The sequence below is a fragment of the Alosa alosa genome, chromosome 10 (genome assembly GCF_017589495.1).
Source record: "Alosa alosa isolate M-15738 ecotype Scorff River chromosome 10, AALO_Geno_1.1, whole genome shotgun sequence".
Classification (NCBI taxonomy): Eukaryota; Metazoa; Chordata; class Actinopteri; order Clupeiformes; family Clupeidae; genus Alosa; species Alosa alosa.
In genome coordinates, this window is record NC_063198.1 from 35,657,469 (window position 1) to 35,678,799 (window position 21,331).

A 21,331-nucleotide genomic window follows, 5' to 3' on the forward strand; every position below is an offset into this window, starting at 1 on the left:
TTTGCAGTAACAAAATGTACATATTCTTCCACTTGTTGCTCTGTGTTTGAAGCTTCCTGACATACATGTGAAACATGTGCGGGGTGGCGTGACATGTAATCTGCTGGGTTCTCTTTGCCAGCCTTATAACAGACTGTGTAGTTGTAAGGTTGAAGACGTAGACTCCACCGTTCTATACGAGCAGGGGGCTTAGATTTGGGGTTATTAAAAATCCATTCCAACGGTTTGTGGTCACTGACAAGGGTAAAGGGTGCCCCGTAAAGATATATGTGAAAATGTTCACAGCCCCAGACAATGGCAAGAGCCTCACGTTCTGTTTGTGAATATTTTTGTTCTATGGGTGACAAAGCTCTGCTTGCATAACTTATCACTCTGGCGGGTTCAAGTGGGCCACTTCTCTGTGCCAATACGGCTCCAAGACCCACGGGACTTGCATCAACCACCAGTTCAGTTAGTTTGTGCGGGTCAAAGTAAGTCATGATTGCATCACTTGTTAAACTTTGTTTCATTCTATCAAGGGACTTCTGATGATTCTCTGTCCAGGTCCAGTGAACATTTTTCTTTGTAAGCTCTCTCAACGGTTGAGTTATAGTGGCAAAGTCCTTGATAAAGCGAGCACTGTAATTTGCCATTCCAAGAAGACTGCGAACCTCGCTGGCATTGGTTGGAGCAGCAGCATCATGCAGTGCCTGAACCTTCTTGGGATCAGGAGAGAAACCTCCATCTGAGAATGTGTAGCCGAAGAAGTCCAGAGTGGTTTGTGCGTATGCACATTTGGCCTTATTAAGAGTTAGATTCTTCTCTTTAAAGCTTGATCATGGCCAGCCTTCGTTCTGCCAAATACCAAAATGTCATCACTCAGGTTGATGACTCCTGGAATACCATCCAGGGCTTGCTGAATGGCATTTTGAAATACCTCTGCTGCCGAGGAGACTTCAAAGCTGAGTCTTTTGTAGCGTCGCAATCCTAAATGCGTGGAGAATGTTGTGATATATCGTGATGATGGCTCCAATTCCAGCTGATGGTACCCACGATTTAGATCAAGTTTCGAGAAGAACCTGGCTCCATTCAGTGTTTGTATGACATCATCTACTGTAGGTGTGAGATGTCTTTCTCGTTCAATGGCCTGATTGGGTACCCTCATGTCCACACAAATACGCACTGCTTCTGGGTCTTTTGGCTTCGGAACAGGAACAATTGGAGAAACCCACGGGGTAGGCCCATCCACCTTCTCAATGATGTCAAGTTTCTCTAAACGTTGTAGTTCAGCTTCAATTCGTTTCCTAACATGAAATGGAACTCTTCTGTGGGGTTGCGTGACTGGAGGAACATTTTTCTTAATGTGTAGCTTGACCTGGAAATCCCATGAAAGAGGTCAGCATACTCGGTGAGAAGATCATCTACTGCTGCTTCCACCCGTATGTAAATAACGCACTTTGTGTCTGCCTCTGATGTTGTTTCGAGGCTGCTTGGACCGACAACACTTGGAAAAATGTCCTTGTTTTCCACAGGCATTACATGTTTTTCCCCTCGCTGGGCACACCATCCCCTCGCGGTGGGGGAAAGTACCTGAGCAGTTGTAGCATCTTTTCTTGCCCGCTCCACTGTCTCTGTCAATAGCCATGACGTCTTCCCGCGGATTTTCTCGCACAGCACCTTGTTGTGTTCGTTCCATTCCCGATGCTTGAAACTCAGCAAGTGCTATAGCTCTGCCGAGTGATAGGAGTTTCTCCAACGTCATGTCTGGTTTCTGTAGTGCTTGATGCCGCAATTTATTGCACGTGCATGTTTGGATAATTATGGTTTTGATCTCTCTTTCGACATCTTGAAAGTCACAAGTTGCTGCTAAGTGCCGTAGTCGTACGTGATAGGAGTCAAGCGTTTCCCCTGCTAGTTGTGTAGCTTGTCTGAATTTGTAAGTCTCATAGGCTATGTTGATTTTTGGGGAAAAATACTCACTCAGTTTCTCTTTTGCGGTTTTGTAGTCTTCTCCTGTGCCAGTAAGTGTATCAAAAATGTCCTGTACCCCGTCCCCAGCATAATGCAAAAGCATTGCACGTTTCCTTTTATCATCTTTTATATCCAGAGCAACTACGAAGTTTTCAAACCGCTGTAGCCACTTCTTCCAGCGGATGGATGCGTTGTGATCCTTGTTAATATCAAAAGCAGGGAAGGACGGCAGTATGGCAGCCATTTTCAGAAGAAAAGATAAAAGTTTAAATCCTCGTCGCCAGTATAAAGTTCTAGAATTAAACTCAGACGCAGCAGGGTAATATTTTCGGCTCTTTACTGAACTTCAATCTCACACTTCAGTTCGTACATCCATGTTAGTAAATAATGCCCGACTTCTTACTCCCGCAGTTTTACTTAAACAATAAAGCCAGAGCGCCCCCTTGTGGCTTGAATGGAACAATGTTAAGACACAACACATGTGAACATGAAACACTACAACATAACATCACATGTTATAAATCATAAACATTACACTTGGTAGCCTAGGCTACTTAGTCATAGGCCAACATGAGACGTAAGCCCCCGTGTCGTCATGACTTAGGTTAGCCTATGCTGTTGTTATTATCTGTAGGACATATTGTCTGTGGAACACAATTGTAGGCTAGGCCTATATTTGATTTTCAGTAAGCTTATGTATCAATGATAAAGCTTCTTTACTTTTTTTGGTGTAATTATTTCATTTTTTTTTATCTATGTAGGCTATTTCTTTAATGTTATTTACATTATTATTTTGTTAATACATGGAATAAATCACCACAAACACACACAACTGTAGCCTATGGGCTTCTTCTGTAGCCTACCCTGTTTGTGCAGCGTGGCTAACAACGCCCCTAAAACAAGTGTAACCGTCGGTACAATTCACCCGCTATTAGACCCGAAGTGCAGGAGAAGTGGATATTCAACCACGCTATCCTTCAGGTCGCAGTGACACGTAGGCATACTTTATGTGCTGTGTCATGCTGCCATCTAGTGGTTGTGGAATATTTAACACCCATTATAGTTCTGGGAATAGATGTACCCTCGAATAAATGTACTTTGTTACAAATTATTTGGGTAATCCATCTGATAAAATGTGTTTTTCTTTTTATACTTCGTTCTTTTATAAATTGAATTAAATTGTTAGGGGTTGACACTTTGCATAAGATTTCTCCACATTACTTGATCCAAATTCTGTGAATTTTGCTGTATAAATGTTGTACAAATATGTGGTTTCGTATCAAAGTGGAATGGTTGTTGTCATAAGTCAGCGGTGTTAGTTTGAGCACATAATTGACGTTTTGTTTACATGTGTTCAATGTAAGTCAATGGGAGCCAGAAATCCATAAATAGCGGCGACCAAAGATTATCTTGCCGGATAGCGAGGCAGTGGTGGGTCAGGTGCCTTGCTCAAGGGCACTTCAGCTGTTCCTACTGGTCTCGTAAGCCTGAAGCCCTAACCAGTAGGCCACGACCAGGGGGTCAGGATTTGAAAGGTTAGCTTCAGCCACTTAGCATGGCATTTGGCCGCCGACATTTTTGAAAACATGGCGTTACATGGTTGCAACTTCCGGCACCAGTTTTTACATGCTGATAGGTAGATGACAGCTCATGCACGAGTTTAGTTTTGGGCACGAGCGTCCTCGCGCGTCCACGTTGGTGGTAAATAAAAGAAAAAGTAAATGTTGTCATATCAGGATATTATTTGCCTTATGTGTGGGTTGACAAGGTAACTGACTATGACCATACATTTTAGCAGATGCATAGCAATGACCTATATCCAATTATTAGCCTACTCATTCCGTTGTGTATGAAAACTATTTTAAAACGTAAACTGTATTACTACCTGTAGTCCATGACATCGCAACATCTGGATCATGTAAGCTGTCTCCCCAAGTGATTTAAAACGAAACAAATGTCAATGACTTATTTAGATTGCTTTCTTGCAACATTGACCTGATTAGGATATGCATTTGATTTAAATGGCCAGGCTTCCAGTCGAGGCAAAAGCCAAATATCCAACAACAGTTGCAGACTCTTGAAATGCCTGCTCGAACCACAATACCCGAGGGATGTACGCTTCTATCGGGAAGTTTAACTTGCGTTGGCTTCATTTCGTCTGCCTGCAAATGTAGCCTAGGTTTAACAACCTGCAAATTCACACTGGGTGCAGCAAAAATCCCAGCTATCCAAAGTTTCTTACATCCCATGTCTACTTAAAGGAGAATTCCGGTGTGATATTGACCTAAAGTGTGTTGAAACATGATACCGAGTGTGAACGTATGTCTCATAGCCCATCTTGGCTTGTCCCCTGCACTCCAAAATCTGGCACTAGTTAGCCGATGTTACCAACAGCTTTTTCAATGATGGTGCTTCGGCATCAGGCTAGCCATGCAAATAAATCACTGTTTTACACCATTTACGGTATGATAAGGGATCAGATTCCAAAAATAATTCCGTGGAAATGCATGGATTCCAGCTGCTACTACTGGAAGAAAATGGAATCCATGCATTTCCACTGAATTATTTTTGGAATCTGATCCCTTATCATACCTGTTCATTCTTACTCGTCACTCGACTTATCGTGACTAAATTCAAGATGGCTGCAAACGCTAAACTTCGTGAAGATACTGTCTGCATAAATCGTCTTGTAAGTAAACTACCAGTGCTTTTTCAAAGTTCTCAATGTCTCGTTTTAAATGTCAGGGCCCTCGGAAGTGTGGAGATACATTGAGCCTCGTAAATGGTGTAAAACAGTGATTTATTTGCATGGCTAGCCCGATGCCGAAGCACCACCATTGAAAAAGCTGTTGGTAGCATCGGCTAACTAGCACTCGGTATCATGTTTAAACACACTTTAGGTCAATATCACACCGGAATTCTCCTTTAATTATAGTCCTTTTCGTTGGATAGCCTATTGCATAATAGGCCTACAACCTGTCCAAATATAGCATTTAGGAATCATTATTTGTGTAGCCTAAAGTGACTCAATATTGATTCACATTGTTTATTATAACATATGGACATCACATTAGGACTTCAGAGACGGGGCAAACTTCTACCACCATTCCCAAAATGTTATCCCAACCAATTAAATAAATTTGCGCTTATAATGAGGTGAAGCGCGTTCCCGAACAACTTCTTTGCCTCTGAGGGAATGCCCAATCTTCATCAACGACATACCGTTGGACCTTACGTTGTCTCTGTCTGTAACGTGGAATCTATTAGGCTAATTCTAGCTGGTGCCGGAAACGAACACCCATGAAACGCCATTTTCGTAAAGATGGCTGCGGCCAATTTCAAACTTTTTTGGCGAAAGTAGCTAGCCTAGCATGGGCCATTGAAATGAATGGGGGCGGGACTTAGTCACTTTCTCCAGTTATATATAATACCTCCATGGCCACGACTGCCCCAACACATGTTAAGAACAAAAGAAAAAATTAATTAAAACTCAAATAAAGTTTGCTGGTGTTGCACCGAAACCTGCCATCTCCATGTCATCACTCCATACCATTGAGCCTTCTGACCAAGGCTCTGCCTGCTCACCACACACTCACTCTACCTTGACCCACATCGCCCCCTACGGTTCCTTCAGTTAGACTTAATAACATTATGTTTAGTCAAGTTGAATGCATGAATCTGTAGTCGGAGACAGTGAATTATATGAGGTGTGGAAGTCATTTAGTTAATATTTTGTGGATAAATTGGGTTTAAAATAAATATAAAGCATTGTTCTTGGTGAAAGGTTGTTTTATTAGTATAATTGTTCAAAACTGATTTTTATTTGTATAATTGTTCAATATTCATTTTTTTGATAACTAAATCTTTATCATGGAGATGCGAAATGTACCCGGAATTATAGAATATATAAGTGCCCAACCACAGGGCTCAATAGTCCCCCTCGTGGAGTGTCACCCAAATAGTTAACACTCAGAGTGTCAGAAAAACCTGCTAGAGCTGGAACTCTTAAGCCATAAAGAACGAGCTGTTACACTCTGACTATGCCCTATATCTGTCTACTCTGTTAGAATGACAGCACTCACCCGAACAGTGCTCTTTGAACTGAGTAATGAGGGTCTTAACATAACTGCACTCCGTTACAAAGATTACCTTTAACAGACAACCACAAAGCAGTACAAAATCACATACAGGAAGAATGACAGGCCAACTACTTCACAGAGAAGGAGAATATCTGCTAAAGTTGCTGAACATTTATATCTCTGGATTTCCTCTACCTAGGGGTAGGGTTAGGGAAATATCATGCATTGGATTTACATCACCTCTACCTTTGTTGAACCACTGAAATATTTTTTTCTTGGAAAATGCAGTGTTAGGTGACACTAATGATAGTGATAGACTGTGGATAATTTGATGGTCTCCATTCTTCTCAGAATGTTGAAGTCTATGAGACACAGTGGCTCATTCCTAGCCTGGGAAAAACCCAGACGTACTTCCGGCAAATTCTAGATTCGCTCTGAAAGTCCGTCTGGCCAAGAACCCATTCTAGATCATTTCTAATTTTCCTAGATCGAGGCACCCAGGGTTCCCACGGATCCTTAAGTCTTAAAAAGTCTTAATTACAACATTTTATTTTTCTTCCATTTTCCTTCTTTCCTACTTCAAGGCCAGATGATCTGAGCTATATCAAGAGGGGCGACCTGAAGATTATTTGCCTTCCTCTAATAATTGTGCCTGTGTGTGTGGGTGAGTGTGTGTGTGAGTGTGTGTGTGGGTGGGTGTGAGTGTGGGTGGGTGTGTGTGTGGGTGAGTGTGGGTGTGTGTGTGGGTGGGTGTGAGTGTGTGTGTGCGGGGGGGGTCGTATGTGTATTGAGGGGCTGTGAGTGTATGAGTGTGTATGTCCATGTGTGGGTTCATAGGTGGGTGGGTGGGGAGCGGGGATACAAATAGGCACTAAAATATTCACAATGTAAGAAAAGACAATAGGGGAGAGACTCCAAGACATCATGCTGTTCACCACACTTGTAAGGGCATGCCTTAGTCCAATATACATCATAACCAAACTTTGGTGTGGACGAAACAGTAAGACCCTGTTATTCCACGGCATCCAGTGGAAGCTACTTAGTAACCATGTAGAAGAGGTTACACTCTTTGGAAGTTTAAGATGGGAGTTTTTGGTAAGGGGGAATGTCTCACTTTTGCACTTTTTTCTTTATGTTTTTTTGTTTGGTTTTCTTAGAAATAAATACAAAGGGGAAATTAAATATCTCTCATGGGGAAAGTTAGATGCATATCCTTAAATGTAAATGGGCTAAATAATGTCATAAAAAGGAAACGGATACTCCAGTACCTTAAGAAAGAAGGGGGAGAAATAATCTTTCTCCAAGAAACTCATTTAAGTACAATTGAACATGCTAAAATGGAAAAATTAGCTAATGCACAGGTGTTCCACTACTCCCACTCAACATCTAAAAGAGTCGTCTCAATCTTGATCAATAACCATCTCATGTTTAAAAAAATAAAATGTATTAGGGACAAAGAAGGAAGATGCGTAGTAGTAATGTAAGTATTAGTAAAGTAATGCTAGAAGAACATTGTCTAACACTCTTAGTAAAGTAATGCTAGAAGAACATTGCCTAACACTCTTAGTAAAGTAATGCTAGAAGAACATTGTCTAACACTCTTAGTAAAGTAATGCTAGAAGAACATTGTCTAACACTCTTAGTAAAGTAATGCTAGAAGAACATTGTCTAACACTCTTAGTAAAGTAATGCTAGAAGAACATTGTCTAACACTCTTAGTAAAGTAATGCTAGAAGAACATTGCTAACACTCTTAGTAAAGTAATGCTAGAAGAACATTGTCTAACACTCTTAGTAAAGTAATGCTAGAAGAACATTGCCTAACACTCTTAGTAAAGTAATGCTAGAAGAACATTGTCTAACACTCTTAGTAAAGTAATGCTAGAAGAACATTGCTAACACTCTTAGTAAAGTAATGCTAGAAGAACATTGCTAACACTCTTAGTAAAGTAATGCTAGAAGAACATTGTCTAACACTCATTAATGTATATAACCCTCCAGGAAAAGGGGATAGACTTATGAAAATACTACAATTGTTAATGTTGGAGGCACAAGGAACTATAATTATGGGTGGGGATTTTAACTTGGTCATGAACCCGAAAACAGATACCCAGAGTAGGACGAAACACAAATCAGAGAAAGCTGCAGACCTACTCCGAAAAGCTGAAACAGACATAGGTTTAATAGATGTTTGGCATTGTCTACACCCTTGTGACAAACCTTTCACTTTCTATTCTGATGCACATAAGGTCTTCACAAGATTGGATTACTTTTTTATATACAAAAAGGATATTGCAAGAGTCAGCAAGTGCAAAATATTACCCATAACAATAACTGATCATGCTCCGGTTGTAATGGAATTGAATATGAATGTGGAGAAAGGGGAAACACTTTGGAGACTGAATAACTCATTACTGGGAAATCCTTACTTAACCCTTAAGTTTTTTTCAAAACGTTCGATTTTGACATCTTAATTTCAAAAGGCTATATCTTAAAAGTGATAAGAGATAGAGACTTTCTGTAAATTAGAGAAATATTAAGGATGACCCAAAGTTTATGTAGGGATTAAATTTCCCCATCTAATTTGCATATTATGACGTCATATGACGTGGTGGCCATCTTGGATTATAGAATTTTCATGAAAAGTCACATGTTTGAATGATAAAATTCAGCACTTCTTTCCCCCCAAAATGTCCCTCATCTTCTGTGTGCTATATTGCACAATACTGAATGCTCAGGTAAATAGTAAGTAGTAAACAAACTGTGTAAATCATTACTAATAAATGGCAGTAACAAACCGAATGAATGTAGCTGTAGGTTGGCCTTTTGCTGTAGAGATTTTCCATTTACTACATACAGTAGGCACTCTGAAGCCATGTATGGGGTACATATATATTATTCATATGACACACAAACACAAGTAGACAAGACCTGTTTAGTTCAAAAGCTCACTCGCCACGGCAAGGCACAGATCAGGAGTGAGATGACGAGACAAGACGAGAGACAATGTTAGTATTTTTTTTTTTTTTTGTTGTTTTTGTTGATGTTTTTTTGGTTGTTTTTTTTAGCTGACAAAGACACATACATCACAAGGACATGAACTCACAAAAAAGAACACATAGTGTACACTACTATGGTCAGGGAAATAGATAGTAAATCAACAGTCTAAATCATTACTAATAAATGGCAGACAAAAAAAAGAATTTATGTAGCAGGCCTTTTGCTGTAGAGATAATGACTCCCTATCCATCCAGGTGACATTTCTTGTAGTGTTTCAGGGTGTGGTACCTCTCATTGCAAGGCACAACACAAAGACCCACCCCACACTGCCTACACATGTATTTTGTCTGACGGCGGCCTTTAGGGCGGGTCCGATCAGAACAAACGACACAATCTGGCTTACCATCAGCCTGGCACATAAAGTGGCGCTCAGTGAGTCTCTGTGGCATGTCTCCCAGTGAGGATGACTTTCGGCCTTTGTTGCTCTCTTTCCTGGAGAAGCCTTCCAGTAAAGCAGAGATGACATCCTGCACGAAGACTTTCAGGGGCTTGTGAGGAGCAGCAGTGCAGCGGCAGTAAATGATGTGGGCATTCACCATGCTTACACTGAGAATGCCATTGAAAATTCTATTGTACCATTTCCTTGATCTATGGGGAAAGAGGTAGGTCTTCATTCTCTGGTCTGCTGTGTCGACACCCCCCATGAATGAATTGTAGTCATCAACACAAACAGGCCTATTTATCTCCCTATAGCCACTATCAGTGTGTTTGGTCCTGATGCGCTTTCTGACACATGTGTTGGAATGCAGTGTAGAGAGCATTGTGAGGCGCTTTGTATCATGCCACGCACAAGCTAGCAACTTCCCCTTCCTCATGAAGACTGGGTCATCTCCCTTGCTCAATGGCAGCTGTTCACGGGTGAGGCCCTTTGGCATCCCCTTCCTGTTACTGCTGACAGTCCCACACAAACCCGAATCATTGTTTGCCAGCTCATCTGCTATGGCTGGCGAGGTGTAATAGCTGTCCATGTACACCTCATGCCCTTTCCCTGTGTACGGGGCCATCAGCTCACGGACAACAAGGTGTGTGGCACCGAAATCAGCATTAGGCCTATTTTGTCCAGTGTACATGGACCACTGTAGCACATAGCCTGACTTTTGCCTCACTCAGAACAAATACTTTGTAACCATATTTGTCTGGTTTGTTTGGGTTATACATTTTAGGGTTGATTTTCCTTTGAATGCAATCGCTATTTCATCCAGTGACAGCTGCTTAGATGGGCCATACACTGCTGAAAACCGGGGATGACCAAATTAATTATTATGGCGGATTTTGAATAGCCTGTCATAGCCTGGCTGACCCCTGTCAACATACTCCTCATTATTAGTGAAATGAAGGAAAGACAAAATCATCTCAAATCTATTCCTGGACATCACCTTCCCAAATCCAGGTGTTGCTGTTGGCCAATATTCAGCCCAATAATCCTCCAACTCTGACTTCTCTACCAGACCCATACTCAAATGCAGGGAAAAGAAGGCTTTCATTTCACTGACAGTTACGTCAGACCATTGATGAAATCTGGAGTGTGGCTGGAATTGATGGGAGGCTAAAAACTGATGGGCATAGCGATTTGTCTCAATAACAAGTAAATTCCAGAACTCATCAGAGAGAAAGAGTGATAGAAAATCTAGGGGCTTAATTGGCATTGGAGAGTTCTCTTTCCCCAGATAACCAATTGGCTGATCAAAGGGCGTGATCCAACTTTGGTACTGCTCCTCATTGGCCAAGTATTCAAAGCCATCATCTTGCACTAAACTATTCATGGCTCCTCTGCCCCGTGTCACACCGCCTCTGCTCCTGCTGCGACTAGCACGGCCTGATCTGCCTCGCGCGCGCGCCGAGTGGAGAGAAGTTGCACAGCTCGAACTAGGCCTACTGTCATTCTCATTGCGACTCCCCCTGCCTCCACGTTGCCCCCTAACTGTCCTATGAACACTTCGACCTCGTCTAACATCCCCAGTGGCATTAGACAACTGCTCCAACAACACGTTACTGTCGCCGCGATTGCGGAGAGGCACACGGTCAGAAGACAAAGAAGCTAGCTGGCTAGCGCTGTAAAAAGACTGGACCCCCACATAACTTCCAGCCTCGTTTCCCACATCACTAACACGCCTGCTAACTTCCCGATGAACACTACGACCCCGTGAAACATTGTTCCCAGCACTAACATTGGGCAAAGGACCATCTACATTGGGCAAAGGATTCATTTGTGCTTGGTGTAGGTCTAAACTTTGTCCAGCTGCACCATTGCAAGGCAGGGACGCATCTGAAGCGTGGTGAGTAAACGAATCACCGTCATTTTCTAAAGGCAGATATTCTCCTTCAGAATCAGGGTCAGCGAATAGAAAACCCAACACTTCATTGCGGGTAAACTTTTCTGATGCCATTACACGATTATGTAGTTCAAATACTCTCTGACGTTGACAATACCGCTCTGATAAAAATGACAAAGACGCACACTAGCTCCGGTATTTCTCGCACTGATTCAATGAGCTCTAGCGGGAAGATTTTGTATAGAAGCATGACGATTTTTCGACTCGGTGATGACGTATGACATGTCTGCCATCTACTGGAGTGGAGTTTGAACGAATTATGACACCCTATTTGACAAAATCGGCCGTTTTATTCAGTGCCGCATCTTGTCGACTATAGTCGCCCGTGGCGCCTAGAGGGTTAAAAGACAAAATCGCGAGGAAAATCAAGTCGTTCTTTGAGTTAAATGATAATGGTGAAGTATCGGACATAGTATTATGGGAAGCTGCAAAGGCAACAATTCGAGGAGAAATAATTGCACTTTCCTCCTGGGAAAAGAAACAAAAAGAGAAAACAAAGACCAACTTAGAAAAGAAGATAGGAGACCTGCAAAAAACCCTAACCCTAACCCTAGGAAGATAGGAGACCTGCAAAAAACCCTAACCCTAACCCTAGGAAGATTAGGAGACCTGCAAAAAGAATATGGACTTTGTATGAAAACAGAGGTATACACACAATCATGTGCCACTAAAAAACTACTGAAATCATTAGAATCAATGGAGATTGAAAGTGCTTTGTAAACAAACTTATTTTGACAATAGAACGACCTCCTTGAAAAAATTGGCATTTAAGTGAAAAAACAACAAGAAAGATCTATAGTAGCCACGGTTAAGGATAAAAAAAGGTGTTTACAGGAGGGGAAAATCAAATATTGCATCTGGTTTCAGGGAGTTCTACCAAGATCTGTATACCCCTGAATCAAAGGTTGACAGCAAAGAAATTCAAATTTTTTTGGACATGTTACAGCTCCCAGCAGTAACTGATGGTCAGAACAAAGAGTTAACACAGCAAATAACAGAAATAGAAATAGTTAAGACTATAAAGAATGGGAAGGCTGGGAGAAGCCCGGGTGATGACGGGTACACTTATGAATTTTATAAGGAGTTTCAAGGGTTATTAACACCCATTTTGTGTAGAGTTTTTAATAAGATTCTGGAAACAGGACTCTGGCCTAATACCTGGAACTCAGCAATAATTTCTGTGTTGTATAAAGAAGGAAAAGACCCTGAATGTTGCTCTTCATATAGGCCTATATCCCTGCTAAACGTAGACCAAAACATATTTACAGCTATAATTGCTAAGAGATTGTCAAATATAATGCCTAAAATAATCAACTTGGACCAAACAGGCTTTGTGAAAGACAGATTGTTGAGTGATAATATTCACCGCACCCTTAATATTATAGACCACGCCTCAAAAATTAAGTTACCTATGTTAGCTATAACACTGGATGCAGAGAAGACGTTCGATAGATTATTTTGGACCTTCCTAATTGAAGTGTGTAAGAAGTTTAATTTCAATCAGACATTTGTTAATTTGATCAGAGGAATGTATAAATACCCACAGGCCAGAGTGAAAGTTAACGGAACCTTGTCTGATTCATTCACAATAAAGAGAGGAACCAAACAGGGTGACCCATTATCTCCACAACTATTTGCCTTATGTATAGAGCCATTAGCTGAAAGAATCAAACAGAATACAGAGGTGAGAGGGGTTTATGTTGGGGAGGAGGAACATAAAATTGCATTATTTGCAGATGATATAATTCTATACTTGACAAATGTTTGCAAATCCTTGCCAGCCCTATTGGGTGAAATAACATTTTACAGTAATGCATCAGGATATAAGTTGAACTTAAATAAAACAGAAGTGATGCAAATCGGCTGCCAATTAGAAAACCAATTAAAAAATAAATATAATTTCAAATGGGACCAAAATAGCATAAGGTACCTGGGAGTGATTGTACCGAATAACCTTGAACAGCTTTACCAATGCAACTTTGGAACACTGGAAAAGTCTGTTAAACAAGACCTACATAGGTGGAGAAGTTTGCCCTTTACGTTAATGGAAAAGATCAGTGCAATAAAAATGAATATTTTACCACGATTCTTATTTCTATTTCAAAATATACCACTTTATATACCTCACATAAGTTTCAAATACTGGGAGAGTTTGTTGAGAAAATTCTTATGGGACGGAAAAAAGAGTTAAACTTAAAATTTTGCAACAGAGGAGAAGGGAAGGGGGGTTTGCACTACCAAATTTAATTAACTACTATTATGCAGCACAGGTCAAATTAATTTTAATTATGTTGAATAAAGGTTTGTGCCCAAAATCGAAAAACATTGAGACAATGCTGGTTGGTAACTTAAATAAACTCTTCACTACAAAGCAGACGAAAACAAATAATTTCGTAATAAACAATACTGTCAAAACTTGGAGAATAATATGTAAGAGCATAAAAATTAACGAAGGAGATTTGACTTGTCTAAGAGAAATACAGAGCGACCCAGACTTCACCCCAAATACACTCGATAACACCTTTAAGAGCTGGAGAAATTAAGGCCTCATTACGCACTGCCAAATGCTCTGTGACACTGGAGTAGATTCATTTGAAAATATGGCAAGGGCATATCAGCTCCAAAACAATCAATTCTACCGATATCTGCAGCTCAGGAATTATCTGAATGAAAAAGCCCAGCTAAAAAGCCTTAATGATTTACATTTACTTATACAATACATGGCGAAAAAATGCCAGAGCGAGAATACTCAACGCTTAACTGGACAAATATATAATATTCTACAGGAATATGGGGCTGAAAAGCTAGATCACATTAAGGACAAGTGGGAGCAGGAATTGAACAAAACCATTAGTGAAGAGGAATGGAAACAGTGCCTGAAATATACTAATATTTATTATACTAGATCCCCCTACTGGCAGGAATATGCCTGGAAGATAAATATTAGATCAGGGGTTCCCAACCTATTTTGGCTTGTGACCCCATTTTGACCTCACAATTTTTTGGCGACCCCATTGACATTATAATTTATATATATATTTTTAATTAATGTTTGATGTTTTTATATGGTATACTGTGTTGGAAATACAGCGTAACCAGTTTAGTGCACAACACTAGGCAACATTTCAACAACAACAAAAATGACTTGACAAAATGTCTCTCCACTCACCACATCTAATGAGATATCTGAGCCCTCACCCTTCTCTGCAGCCTTTCAAAGTCCGGTTCTGTGGTAGAGAGAGCGCATCTCATCTCTGACGTAACATCCAAGCGTGAACGGTACTTAGATTTCATACAGACAAGAGCACTAAATCCAGCTTCACAGAGGTAAGTGCTCCCGAAGGGAACCAATAGTTTCAAAGCACACAGTGCAATCTCGGGGAATCCTCTCTGGCTCCGCTGTCATGCGTGAATGTGCTGCTGCTGCATTTTGTCACGAGACATGTCAATCAGCTGTTCAATCGCGGTGGCAGGAATATCCACTGCGCGCACATCACAGTGAAACGGATTCCTCACCCAGTCGAACTTTGACATATCCACATCTGGGAAGTATGTGGCGAAGTGCTCCTCAAGACGTTCCAGGTGGCTGCACATCTCCTTTGTGGAACACTTGTCGATGCTGTTGTCTTCTATAAACTGACTTAACTGGGGAAAATGGGTGAAGTTTCCCTCTACAAGACTTTCTCTCCAGTATGCGATTTTGGCCCTGAATCCATCAATCTGATCACTCATATGCATGACGTTTGTATTTTTCCCCTGCATTCTTGTATTCAGTTCATTGAGTTTTCTGAAAGTGTCCGTGGCATATGCAAGGAGGCACATTTTCTGCTGGTCACACAGAAAGTCCACGAAATCAGTTTTTTTCGCGTCCATTGAAAACGCCATAAGTTTCTCAGCTTGAAAAAACGCTCCAAAGTGTTGCCTCTCGACAACCAACGAGCATCTGTGTGAAAAACTAAAGCTTCATATTCAGCGCCCATGTCAGCACATAACTGTGCGAATAGACGTGCTCGCAGGGGATGTGGCTTGATGTAGTTCACCATGACTACAACTTTCTGCAGTATGTCTGCGATGGGTGCGCTCAGTTCTTTAGATGACAGTTGTTCACGATGAATCATGCAATGATTCCAAAGCACAGATGGTGCTCGCTGAATGACAAGTGTCCGCAAACCATTTCGCCAGCCGGCCATGGACGGAGCCCCGTCTGTGCAAAATCCCACCATATTCTCCCACAGAATTCTGTGTGTGTCCATGTATTCCCCAAGAACATCGTACATTGCCTTCGCAGTCTCATGCTCAGGAAGAGGCAGGCAGTATAAAATGTCCTCCTGAATGGCAGTCTCTGCTAAGAAGCGAACAAATGTCAAAGCATGGGCATTCTTGCCTTCAGTGCTAACATCCATTTGAAGAGCATAGGCTGGGGAACTGCGAGGTTTCTCTGTTAGCGTGCTCTCCTGATCAGCGGCAATAGCATCGCTCTCCTGATCAGCGGCAATAGCATCAGTTCTTCTCTTAACTGTATTATCAGACAGAGGTATCAATTTTAATTTTTTGGCCTCTTCTTCCCCATACATCGCTTTTGTTATTTTCATAGCAGCGGGCATAATTAGCATCTCTCAAATTGTATGCGGGGTCTTGGTTTTAGCAATGAGGTAACTAACTTCAAAAGAAGCATTCAGTGCCGCATCACTCACTGTCGCAGCCTTTTTGAAGCACACTCGCTGCTTATTCAGCTCAGCACATTTCTTTTCAAAAAACTTTTGGGTTTACCGACATGATCTTTATGTACTGTCTCAAAGTGCCTTTTGAGCTTGTTCGGTCTGAGACTCTCGGCAGACAGCACGTTCCCACACAGCAGACACTTCGGCTTTTCCTCGTTTCTTTCCATGACGCTTGTAAATCCATACTGAAGGAAACTTTCGTTGTATCTCCGCTGTCTTTTTGGTGTCCATCGGGTATGGCTTGTCTGTTCTTTGAGGTGTCAGGCGGGCGAAGAAATCTTTCTATTTTGTGTCTTTCAGTTGTTACTGCACTCGCAAGGTAGATGTGATGTCAGCGGCCCTGTGTGTTGGTAGTGCAAGCTACCGTTCCATTTTGGTGACAAGCGTGTTATCCTTGTGGCATCATCAGGTTTATAAAACGAATTTATAAAAATCCTATTGATAATGTATGTTACTTATGGGTGTATGTGGTGCTTTAGTCATAATAATACTTTTGATAGCATTATAATTCTTTTTTTTTTTTCAAAACTATTTTTTCCTTCCACTTGGATATTTCAAGCGACCCCATTAAAATTTAAGGCGACCCCACGTGGGGTCGCGACCCCAGTGTTGAAAACTCCTGTATTAGATACTTTTTAACACCATCAATAACAGCTAAATACGCGCAAACCAACTCCAGCTTCTGGAGGGAATGCGGTGCAAACAAGGCTGATTATACACATATATTTTACTCTTGTAATAAACTTAATAAATATTGGCAAGCGGTTCAACATCTTATGCGAGAAAAACTAAGTAAAGACGTGTCAATACAACAACACAATGCTATTCTGGGCATAAGACCCGAAGGACTGGAAAAGGGACACCTCTACCTCTTTTGGGTCTTTAGAATAACAGCCCTTAAACAAATAACAAGGAATTGGAAAAAAGTAGAACCACCTAGTACTGATAAGTGGTTGGAAAGTATAGAGGAAATGAGAAATATGGAAAAAATAACTTATAGAATTAACAATAAAGAAGATGTATATGACAAAAAATGGGCCCTTTACTAATGTTAAGATGAGGAGCCATCTTAAACCATCCTCATGAGAAATCAAGACTCAATACTCAGTTAACAAATATGCATACCCTTTGTAGGTTCATTCTTGTTTTCATTTACGTTAGGGTTATTTGTATTATTATTTTGTGTATGGGGGTTTAAACATGAGTGTGTTTGGGTGTGGGTGGGTGAATGCATGTGCGTGTGTGGGGGGGATGAAGGGGAGGGATGGGGTTTGAGAATGCACGTGGATGCATTTATGTGGGGGTGAATGTGGGTGTAGGTGTGGATGGATAAATGTAGGTGAATGTGGGTATATAGGTGGATGGATGTATATAATTAGGGGAGTGAATGTGGGGGTGCGTGAGGAAGGATGAATGTAGACATGTTTTTGAACATTTTTTTATTATTATTATTGTTTTTTTTTTTTATTATTATTACTATTATATTATTATTCATTATTATTATTATTACTATTATGATTATGTCTTACTTGAGGTATACACGGGTAGGAAGGTGAAATGCACACAAGGGGATGGGAAAAAAAAAATGATGGAAAATGTGTTCACAAATGAATGATCATGATTGTTTATGAACTCACTGAAACCTGAATGAACACAATAAAGTATATATAAAAAAATACAACTTTTGGTTTTTAAGGCCTAAAAAAGTCTTAAATTGTCTGGGATGTCTTGAATTTTTGAAAGGGAGGTATTAAATTTGCGTATGGGACCGTCAGCGAGAGAGCGAGTAAAATGTCTCCATTCGGCTTTTCGTGTATTTAAAACGCAATTGTATAAGTGACTATAAGGCTACTGGAGGAAGTGTAGTGGTTGCAGAGTCAAGATGTTTTTCACAGGTGTGGTTAAAGGTGTGAAAACATAATAATATGTACAAATATGCCTGACATTTTAGTGGTGTAGCCAAGGCCTGAGACATACACAGGTAGCCTACATGAGTGGTAGAATGAGTGGGAGAAAGAGTTGGTAAGCCAGTTAGTGATAGGGTGGCCATACGTTCGAGTTTAGGCAGGACATAGCCTATGGATTTTAAAAGCCCTGTCCGGTGCAGCCTCAAGCCGGACGCTCATTTGTCCTTTTTGGAGTTGCGCTGGGCATCATGGTTTCACAAACTATGGACGCAAAGACTGCTGGTCAAATTATGTGCAGTGCTTCTGTCACTCGTCTGATAATTTGCTGCGAAGGAAGGAACCACAGACTGACAGAAAAAGAAAACAAACGTTTTCGCAATCAGGAGGAAATACTGTACATGTTAAGTTGATCTGTTTGCATCTTTCCAGCGTGTGTTTCTGGCCTAGCCTAGGGAAGAAATATCTGTCATAGTTATAATATGTCAGCAGCTTGCTTGCCAGCCATTCCCAGTAGACCTACTTCGCAAAAGTTGTGAAATATAGCTGCATTTTTTTTTTTAATGTCGGCAACTGGCTACATAAAAACCGTGTGTTTATAATACGTGCATGCTTGAGATGAAACCAGCAGTTTTCGGCAGGATCCGAGGACGACCTGTCTCCATAGTTCGAATTACAGGGGGTACTGGGGGGTACCAAACCCCCCAATGAAGACCCAGTACCCCCCAAAAAGACAGAAATATCAGTTTTGGGGGAGTCAGATAATTCTTCTGATATTGTGAAAAAAATATCATTACAGTTGGCTACAATACAAGTACAAAAACCTATTTTCACTAGGAAAAATGTAATGTAAAGCGATTTCAGAAACCCCTATTATGGACCGTACCATTTTAAACCACCGTGGCGCTAGAAGCAACGGAGATAGAGAACGACTTCAACTTCTCAAGCAAGTGTCAACATTAAATGACAAAACTCTAGATAGATTCCTCCAGTAGCCTTTGTTGACGTAAATGTTAGTTGCTAGCAGACGTCTAGCTTGTTGAAAATGTGCTATTTTACAACCTTCATGTATTAACGTGTTTTGTTCTTTCATAGCTCATGTCACGTCTTCATACATTTTTTAATTACTGGCTACTTACCCACTGAGGCTAGTAAAATGGACCTTGGTTAATTACCAAGGTTAGTTAGCAAGATAATTCTCTATTTAAATCATTTATTATTATTATTTTACATTGTGGTGAGGTAAAATCGATTGTCATTTCCAAGGAAATGAACTCCAGTCCATAGCCTAGCTGTCCATTCTCATTTTATCTTGAATAGCCTACATTTTTGTGCCCTTTTGAAATTAGTTTGGCACAGATCCTGTGTTGTTTTTATTATGCACAAGAGGGTCTGATGTAGCTAAGCCTACATAACATCAGTGAAACCTGTGGAAACATAAAAAGAGCCAAGTAGCCTAGGCTAAATAGTACATGCTAGTATTTGAATTTGTTTTTAATTGGTTAGTATTGTTTACATTCTATTATTTCATATTTTTAGTTCAATAAATCTAGTTTAATCTGAGAACCCTGATACTATCTTAATGAAACTAGGATTTGATTTTATTCACAGAGACACTATGAGGAAAAAATGTATGTGTGCATGTGTATATGTGACTCATTTGTACAGTAGGATACTGTAGTGTTGATGATACCCAGCTTGTTCTGGTTATCGGATTCTTGTAGGTTACTGCTCTCTTCTGTGGTAGTATGTTTTTTCATAGTAGGCTATGATCCTTAATCACATTAAAGATTGCTCAGGTTTCACATATCTCTAAGCAATTGTGTTGATTTGACTCTGACTACCATAGACTATAATGGAAAATTGTTTTCTGTTTATACTTTATATAAGAGGGTTGGGTCTTACCTCCAGGTCTTATGAAATCTAAAAATAAACTAAATCAATATTTCATGAAATAGGCAATAGGCTTCTTGTAAAGATATTACTTTTACTAGTAATTAGAATTGTATTTCAGTGCACTTCTAACTTCTAACTTTTGAGAGTTGATCAAAACGGTGGGGATTGATATGGTAGTGGACCATGATGGTCATAGAAGAAGTGAAGGAGCAGTACCCCCCAATTATGGTGGGGTAATTCACACTCTGCCTGTCTCTTAATTCATTTAAAACAAGTCAATGGTTTTACAATGTTTCAGTCAAGCTTTGGTTGGTTTAGATACAACTGGAATGCAAAATGTACGTCGTGGATTAACTTTAATTTGCTGTGTTGCATATGGGACAATAGATGCACATAGTAAATTATATAAAGTAGGCCTATTGTAATATTTAAATAGCTTAGTCTAACTTTGAAAAAAATATTGAAAGGAATCCAGTCCAGTGCACATGTCTTTGGTAAGTAGGCTAGGCTATTACAGACACAGGTGAAGAAAAGTCAGCCTCAGCCAGTAAGCACAACCAGATATGTACCTACAACCAACTTCAAAAGCAAGCAGCCCAGACCCTAAAATTGGTATTTTATAGCTGTGAAGGTAATTCACACACAATTATTTTTCTTTCGCTAAAATATGGTAACTTCTGTAGTCTTCTAAAGTGGGGTGGGGGTTAAAATTAGTAGGAAAAAAAATATTGCATAAAACAGTTTTAAGTTGTCGTATGTATCTTTTTGCCGTGGTATAATTTTTTGCCGTGGTCTTAATTTTTCCATTTAGATGTCTTGAAAAGATCTTAAAAGTCTTTAAATTTGCACTTAGAAAATGTGCAGATACCCTGGGCACCCTTGAACCCTTGAGGCGGGCTTTACACGATGATGATAGCACACCCTGTTGAAGAAGCCGGGTTTAAAAAAAAAAAAAACATCAAGTCAAGTCAAAGTCTGCTTTATTGTCAATTTCTTCACATGTCAAGACATACAAAGAGATCGAAATTGCGTTTCCTACTATCCCACGGTGGAGACAAGACATATTTTACCAATTAGGTCCACAGACAAACATTCTCACAAACATAACATTCAAGTAAACAATATAAAAAGTAAAAATAAGAAGGCACATACAATGAAGAAATAAGAGCAGCAAAATTTGGTAGCAATTGTGCATACAGTAGACAGTCAATATAATAGTGCAAAAGTCAGGCCAATAAATGGCTGAGGTAGTTTTGTTTGACCTAAGTATGCAAGTGGCATAGTGGTGCAAGTTATGTAAGAGCAGCAGAAGTGTGTTCAGAAGTGTTCAGGACAACAGGACAACAACAACAAGTTGCAAGTGTACAAGTGGAGTAGTGCAAGTGGAGT